Source organism: Chinchilla lanigera, unplaced genomic scaffold (assembly GCF_000276665.1).
Source record: "Chinchilla lanigera isolate Chin_1 unplaced genomic scaffold, ChiLan1.0 scaffold00050, whole genome shotgun sequence".
Lineage (NCBI taxonomy): Eukaryota > Metazoa > Chordata > Mammalia > Rodentia > Chinchillidae > Chinchilla > Chinchilla lanigera.
In genome coordinates this window covers 4,698,337-4,707,301 of record NW_004955451.1, presented here as the reverse complement: position 1 = coordinate 4,707,301, position 8,965 = coordinate 4,698,337, and positions in this window count along the sequence as shown.

The window sequence follows — 8,965 nt, the reverse complement described above, 5'->3', positions numbered from 1 at the left end:
AGGAGGCTGTGGACGACGTGGGGACTGCCAGAGCTGGAGCCGAGGGTATGTGAGCTATGTTTGTTCGTGGTTGTGTGCGTGTCTGAGTATGTGGAGAGGCGAGGGTGTCCCCGTGGGGGCGGGGAGGATGTGCCGAGGCCACGGACAGCAGTTCTGGGGTGAGGATGTGCGTGAGTCTCTGCTCCCTCAGGCGAACGCTGCCTTGTGTGTTTAGAGGGTGTTGCTGCCCTTGTGTGTGTTGAGGAGGGTGGTGCTGTGTGTCACTGTCTGTGCCTGTTTCAGAGTTACCAGTTGTTTCTGCGTGTGGGTGTCTGTATTGCAGGGCTGTGGCAGTGTGTGATGCTGTCACTGGTTGTAGCCGAGTGTTGGCGTTGTGCAGCTGCATGCATCGGTGTCAATGTGTCTGTCAGCGTCTGTAGGTCTGGCCATCCATCGTGACCCCGCAGCTGGGCTAGGATCCTCAGGAGCTGCTGGGGGTAAGCCCCAGTGGTCTGCTGGTCCTTTACCTCCCGCTCCTCTCTCCGTTGCTGCTCACTCGCTTGCTGGGTGGCCGGGCTGGTCTTAAGGAGGCCTGGGTCGATGGGTTGCTTGCCTCATAGTCTCTCCCCCTGCTAGCCTCAGCTCAGGGGACTGCAGGGGTCCCTTACAGCCCCGGAGCCCTGAGATGGTGGGTGCGGAGGAGGGCTGAGCCTCAGAATGGGGTGGGGGGAGCCGGGGAGAGCCAGCCCTCCCTTTCCCCCTCCTCCTTCCCTCCCGCCTACCAATAGGAAGTCGGCTGCTGGTTTCCATGGTGATGGTGCTGGACTGGTGGGCTGGACCGGCTGGCAGGGTCGGGACAGAGGGAAGAGCAGGTTCCTCACGGGATGGCAGCTCAGCACTGCCCCTCCCATACATGTGGCTTCCCCGCCCCTTGTCCCAACAGCCTTCACACCCTTCAAGGTACAGAGGCCAGGGGGCTGGAGACTGTCCTCCCCGCATGGGGCAAGATATAGACAAGGGAAGAATGACAGAGAACCAGCCACAGAGAACGGCAGGACTAGAAAAGATGAGATTTAAGATTAAACAGAGAGAAGTAAGAGGATGAAAACAGGAAGACAGAAGCAAAGAGACAGAGGTAGAAATTAGCTGAGAAAATTGCTCGGTTGCCTCCTGGCAGACCACACTTGGGGAGCAAGCTGGGTGTCCCAAGCCACCAGGGGAGACTACATGACCCGGTGGGCTGGCTTTGTCCTGAATTGTCAGGAAGTTCATCTTCTGTCTAGCCTTAAGCTCTTTTGCTATGAGAAAATGGCTTTTTGGAACAAAACTGTAGGCACCCCCATACCCAGGGATCATACCCACTTGTATGTGTGGCAGCAGAGGCCTAGGCGGAGTCCCAGAGAGAAGGGTATCCTTGCCAGAGGCGCCAGAGCGGCAGCCCCTCTCCCTTGTGAACCCAGGGCACGGGACCAGCCAGTCTCGGTGAGGTCAGGGGCCCTCATGTGGCACCCCTTTGGAATAGCAGCAGCAACACTAAACCACAGAGCCACTGACAGTAGGCTCCACCCAGGCCAGAGCCGAGGAAAGGAGGGAGGGGAGGGGGTGCGCAGGGAGGGGAACCACATTCACTTCCTTTACACAGTGTATAGATCCGCGTGCATGCCACAGCACGATGTGTGTTTATAGCAAGGTATACATGCACACCATTATGCAAATACATATGTACCCTATGCACAAATAGAACTGATATGCATTTCTTTCTGTGTATGGGGGGACATTATATACATGTGCTGTTGTGTCTATGAACATCATTGGATGCACATGGCTACACATTTCTGCGTGTCATTGCATGTCTGTTTACCAGTGTCTCTATATAATATATATGTTTTTATGTGGATGATTCTAGTGCTGAGTTTCTAAATGACACCTCTCATGATATAGGGATATCAATACCATTGTATGGCATTAACAATACATATTGATATTCTATTTTTTTTTTTTTTTTGTTTTTTTTCTGGCACCGGGAATCAAACTCACGACCTTGTGCTTGCCAGGCAGGCACTGTGCCGCTGAGCTAAATCCCTAGCCCCTAACAATAAGTACTTATGGTCCCATAAATATGTGTAATGACATACAATGACGTGTATATATTATGATGTGGATATATATATATGGAATATGTGTGTGTGTGTGTGTGTATATATATATATATATATATATATATATATATATATATATATATATATATATATATTCACCCTTCAGTGCCTACAGGGGGATTGGTTCCAGGACCTCTCCCCACTAGGAAGCCCAAATTCACCGACATTCAATTTCATTATATAAAATGGAGTATAGCTTGCTGTGGTTGCCCACACCTATCGTCTCAGTACTTGCAGGACCTTCCAGGCCAGCCTTTCTTCCTACATATAAAGAACCTGTCTCAAAAACAACAACAAAAAAGAGGTATACTATGTGCACACAATCTACAGAGATACGACCATGTATTATTTTTGTATATGTGGTGCTGGGGCCTAACCCAAGACCTTGTGCCTACTAGGCAAGTGTTCTACCACTGCACTACATCCCCAGGTGCTCATGTACACTTTTTAAATCATCTGTAGATCAGTTATATTTAATATAATGTAGCCAGGCATGGTGACCCCAGCACTTGGGAGGCTGAAGCAGGAGGATCGCTGTGAGTTCAAGGCCAGCCTAAGCTACCTAGTGAGTTTAAGGGCAGCCTGAACTACATAGTGAGACACTGTCTCAAAAAACAAAACAAAACCAAATTTAATATACTTTAAATGCAAAGTAGATAGTTATACTGCATTTAGAGAATAATGACAAGCTTGTAGATTATAAGTACAAGCACAATTTTTTCAAATATTTTTAATCTAAGGTTGAATCTATGAATGCAGAACCTACAGATATGAGGGAGTCAATGAATAAAGTATGTATATAAACATCAAGTATCTATTTTGTTTTATTAATTTGGTTTCATGAGACAAAGTTTCACTATGTAGCTTAGCCTGGCTTTGAATTCATTATATAGTCCAGGCTGGCATTCAACTCTGGATGATCCTTCCACCTAGCCTCCTTCAGGCTGGGCTTAAAGGAATACACCACCACACTTGTCTCCATATATCTATCTTATATTTATCATCATGTATGAAAATGTCACTATATGTTTATGTGTTCAGAGTCACTGTATTTATTGTGAATGTCACTATGCCTTTGGAGAGTTAGTGACATATCATGTTTATATTATTGTACATGTGGATATTGTTGAATGTGTGTGCCCTCGGTGAGTATATAACCATGTGCCATTGTATGACATGCCAGCCATGTCCCATGTGTCTATGTCATTGCATGTGTATGGTGCTAGCATACAAGTCTAGAGCCTATATGTAAATGCACGTGCATGCTGGTGCATGTGTCCTTTGTATATTAGTGTCTGTGCCCTTATTTATGTATAAGGTGCTGTGCACACAGTATACCATAATGTTTTTGCCCAGTTCTTATCCTATCAAAGACCCTCTAGCCAGGCATGGTGGTACAGGCCTAAAATCCTAGCACTCCAGAGGCTAAAGCAGGAGGATTGTGATTTCTGAGGCTACCTTGGGCTATAACATGAGACCCTGACTCAAAAAATGGGGGAAAAACAGACCCACTCCCCCAGACAGAGATTAAAATCAGAGGTAGTCAAGCATTATGGTACATGCTTATAATCCCAGCACTCTGGGAGGCTAAGGCAAGAGGATCACAAGTCTGAACACAGATTAAACAATTTAGTGAGACCCTGTTTTAATAAATAAATAAATGATGGGTGTGGTGGTGCACACCTGTAATCCCAGCACTCGGGAGGCTGAGGCAGAAGGAGGATCACTGAGTTTGAGGCCAGCCTGGGCTACATAGTGAGTTCAAGGCCACCCTGAACCACACGACGAGACCCTGTCTCATAAATAAATAAATAAATAAATAAAGTAGCCCAGTGCAAAGGCCCTGGTTCAATCCCTAGCACCACCAAAAAAAAAACCACCACAACAAAAAGTAAGCAGCCTTCAGTTAGGGGAGTAGAGAATGAGTGGAAAGCAGAAGAGGACTGGAGCTGGGCTCAAAGGTGGGGGCCCCTCATATTTCTGCCGCTATCTTCAGAGTGCAGGAGCTTCTTTCCCCTGGCTGCAGCCTGACCAGGCCTGGAGCCTCTTCAGCTCTTGTGGACAGAAGCAAACCTTTTTCTTTCTTGGGCAAGTGAGAGCGTCCCCCTCCCAGCATCGGGGGTCCACACCACACACTCCCACTCAGTACCCCCAACCCAGCAACAGAGTCTCAGACAAAAGGAAAGCAGATTTCATTCTTTATTAGTGCCGGGGCCCCCCGTGCCCCAGCCCTCCCCCCCAACCCGTCCCACGGCCGCCTGTTTGCTCCTGCGCCGGGGCCACATGTCCAGCCCTCTTCCACCCACTCAGGACTTCGGCAGAGCTGCAGTTGTGAGCGACCAAGAAGGACAGCCCTGCAGCGGGCAAGGAAGGCCTCCTTTTAGGGGTCCTCGCAGGGTGGGAGGTGCAAGAGGCGCTCACCTGTGTCACGTGGTCCCGAGGCGCAGGAAGACGGTGGCGGGTGGCAGCAGCGTGGCGTGGTCTCCGAAGCCCACAGTACACTCATCCATAAAGTAGGAAACACTACACCCTCCAGTGCTGTTAGTAGTGCTTTCTACTTTATGGGTGACTGCACTGTCTGTCTGTCCGTCGTGTGCACTCTTCCGGCCACCTGCTCTTCCTCCTGCCTCCTGCCTGGAGAGCCCCCCTGCACCCTCCCTTGTGGCTTCTTAAGACCCCTCCACCCTACCCGTGGCCCCCAGAGGGCCCGCCCTTGGCCTTGTGGGTGGTGACTCAGCATGGCGCCATACTTGCCTCGTCTACCTTCCCCCACTTCCTCTTTGGGTCCCTCTTCCCTTCCCCTTGGGCTCCACCCTATGGGCCCCACTCAGGTAGAGTGTGCAGGACGTGCTCAGGGAGCGCTCAGGTAGAGATCATGGCTGCTCTGGAGGCCTCAGCTCCATCCTGTTCTTCAGCCTGCTGACTGACCCACCCCTCAGCCACACTCTCCATTGCCTGCTGTCCAGAGTCCAGCTGAGGCAGACACAGCCTCCTGCCCTCCAGAGCCTCTGTCCCCTACCTCCCCACAGCCCAAGGTCCTGCCTTCCTCACTTCCCACTGCTCCCCAGGCCGGAGCCCCGTATCTCAACAGAAATGGTAGCCATATTGGGTGGGGGAAGTGGTGTGGTGCCTGGCGCTGGCACAGATCCCACTTTTCAGCCTTCGCCCACCCTGCTCTCTACCCCTCCTCCCCAGGGCCTGAGACACCTGTTTCTTCATCTAGGGGCCAGAAGCCATTTAATTTTTCTTTTTCTTTCTTTTTTTTTTTTTTTTTTTTTTTGGTAATACTGGGAATTGAACCCAGGGCCTTGCGCTTGCCACTGAACTAACTCCCAGCCCTTTTTTATTTTGAGACAAGGTCACTCAATTGCCCTGGCCAGCCTCAAACTAGCAATCCTCCCACCTCAGCTTCCCAAGTAGCCAGGACTACAATCACGCGCCAACATACTCAGCTCATTTTACCTTTTAATCCTACCTCCAGTAGAGGAATACAAGAATTTTAAGAACTGTGCCACCATGAAGGCCAGTGAGTTTGAGGCTCATGGTACCTCTTTGCCTAGAACTCTACTAGGAAAGCTTGGCACCCAAGCTCCTGACCTCGCTGCCCCTGCCGATAACCCAAGCCCCTCAGGACCCCATACGGCCCAGAGTCAAAAGCCCTGGTTAGGGCTGGAGTGAAGGTTCAGGCCCTTACCTGATGCTGGAGGGCTGAGGGGAGCGAGCCCTGTGCTCCAGGCTCCAAAGTGGGGTTCCCTTCAGGGCGGGCAGGGCTTATAACCCTGAGACCACGTGGGCCAGATCTCAGGGCGCCCAACGGTCTTGGAGCCCGCCCCCACACCACAGAGGAGATTAGCCACCCCCCTCCCTGGGGAGGGCAGACGGACAGGAAACCAGAGACAAGGCTGGGTCTTGGCGGGAGGGGGCTGAAGAGAACATTTCCCGTGTGCCGGGCAGGTGGCTTCCGGGACCCCAGGCCGCTGCCCCCCTACCACGGCACCGGCTCTAGGCGATGGCCCGAGTCTGGAACTGACTGAGGGCACTGGGGGCGACCCCAGGAGAAGAACCAGCCAGGGCCTTCAGCGAATGCCCAAAACAAGGAGTCCTGAATTCCAGCACAAGAAAGGGACATTTTCCTTGAGTGTCAACCCCACTGACCTCAGCCCAGAAAATATCCTTCTCTTCTGGGCACTCAAACCAAGCCCTGGCTCCTATAAAAGTGCCCCCCAGAGAGGCCATGAAGGAATAGACCTATAATGAGGGTCCAGGCCAGCACGCCAAAATGCTTCTCAGAGTCAGTAGCTCAGAGCCCACCCCGCCCGAAGCCTCAGCCTGCAGGCCAGGCCTGGCTTCTTAGCATAGTTGGGGGGAGGGTCTCACTTAGCATAGTCAGGGGGAGGGTCTCACTCAGGCCGAGTAGGCCTGTCGACTCTGGGCTGGGCATTCATACGTCCCTCGGTGACTAGAGGGACAGGAGGGCAGGGCAGAGCAGTGGTGAGGGCCAGGGTCCTCAGGCAGGTACCAGTGCCATGGGGGCAGAAGGGAAAGGGGGCTTGCAGAGGGGGAGAAGAAAGGGCTCTGAGGAGAGGTTCTGGCAGCCCCCGGATGTGGGCACGGGGCCCGCCCACCTGCATGTCACCCCCGCTTTCCCCATGGGGAAGGCAGGAAGCTGCCCAGCCCAGGGCCCCTGGTTGGGGAGGGGAGCAGGGTGTGGGTCTGGGCAGGGGGCTGGGGTGGGCTGAGTGTGGGCCGCACATTTTCTCCAGGGCCCTCCGAGCACTTCAGCAGGCTTGGCTCTGGAATCAAGAGAAATGGGCTTGAGGGAAGCTAGAAGAGGTAGGAGGGGGTAAGAACTACTAGTGACACCTTCCCAGAAGGCCATGGGCCTCTTCTCTGGGTCTCCCATCTAAGCACAGGCCTAGGCAGACTTCAGGGAACTCTCATATTCAGGCCCCAAAAGAAGACTGGGCCGCGGGGGGCAGGGGGCTGTGCCAGGTCCTTTCCTACAGGAGGGAGGACTTTCAACTTGGAAAACTGTTACCCAATCCCAGTCCCCCAAAATAAGTCAGAGAAAGGGAGAACAGGTCCTTCACCCCCTAAGTTCTGAAGAAAAAGTTGTGAGGAGGGCAACCTGTAGGACCACTGGCCAGAAATGGGCCTGTGCTCCTTTAAGAGACCCCCTCTGGCCTCAGACCTGGGTGAGGGGAAGTGGCTGTGATAAGAGGATAAGAATATCAAAATTGTGCAGTAACCTGCGTCCCTGGTTCTCCATCTTTTAGAGGCCCCCTCTTCTAGCATCTTGCCCTCCACCCCTGCTCAGGGCTCCCCACAGCCATCACTTCAGAGGTGTCCTGTCTAAGGAAAAGACTGCCACAGATCAAGAGCCAAGCCGCCTGTCTTCTAGGCCCAAACGTGCCACGGCCTCCTCAGCATGTGTCCTGCAGCGAGTCAGACCTGACATTCCAAAGGACACCCAGTGTTCCAACAGTCTACATACCAGCTCCCCTCCCGTCCTGAGCGGGGTAGGGGTGTCCCTTGTGACAAGAGGCTACTTTTCCTCTGTATGTCCTCAGTGCCCAACCATACCACAAATGTGTTTTATTTTTATTTTTTAAAAAAAATTTTTTTGGGGGGTGGTTTTCCAGTACTGGGAATCGAACTCACGACCTTGCGCTTGCCAGGCAGGCACTGTGCCGCTGAGCTAAACCCCCAGCCCCCAACGAATGTGTTTTAAACAGAGAGCCTGGCACCCAGGCCCCTCCACCCGCAGAGCTTGTGGGGTGAGGAGGTTTCTGGAGGAGCCAGGTCTTTCCCTGATTCCATCCTCAGGCTAGGGGTGAAGATGCACGGAGATGAGGAGGGATCAGTGTATGTACCCTGAATTCTCCACCCTACTCTGATGGGCCTCAAATCAGAAGAAATGGGACAAGAATGAAGGACAAGGGGAAAGCACTTGGGTTAGAGGTCAGTGGTAGGGCACCTGCCTGCCTAGCATGTGTGAGGCTGTGGGTTTGATCCCCAAACCTGGAGGGTCAGGGGAGAAGAGCAGAGGAAGGGGCAGAGGCTGAGACAAGAACACAGATAATAAAGCACTGGGAGAATGGCTCTGTGATGCCTGGGACTGGGTACACGCTTGTGATGACTGCAGATGCTAGGCTAGAAGTCCTGCCCTGGGCTAGCCCAGCACGTACGTGTAGACTGTGTAGCTGACCAGCAGGTGCCCCAGGGAAGAAGAGGAGCGAATGTATGGACACGCACACGCACATGGCCTAAAGAACTCAAAAGGTTCGTGGTCTGCTCTTCAGAGACACAGGTTCACAGACACGCTGCCCACACAGCCAGCTCAGACCTACACAGACCTCTTGAGGAAGGCCAACTGCAGCCTGCTGGACACACCTGCCTCCTCCTGGAAGACACGAGAAGCCTCATGAGGGACTCAGGCCAGTGCTTGGGAGGGTGAACGGAAGCACTGGGGTGGGTTGAGAACGCAGGTGCCTCTGGGAGAGGCCAGACTCCTGCTCCTGCCCCAAAGCTGCCTGCTGCCTGAGTTACCCCGGATGAGGGGAGCCAAACACTTGATGGTGGCCTGTGGCTAAAGGAGGAGGTTTTGGACTGGGGATATAGCTCAGTGGCACAAGCGCCTGCCTGGCAAGCACAAGGTCTTGAGTTCAATTCCTGGTACCAAAGAAAAGGAGGAGCTCTGGATGTCTCTCTTACTGGAGGAGAGAGGGGTTTGAGTTGATCCTTCAAACTCCGCCCCCTCAGCAGTAGGCCTGGGCTTAGCCAGGCATGCCAGGCAATCTGCTCCCACTTGGATTCTGCTGTAAAAT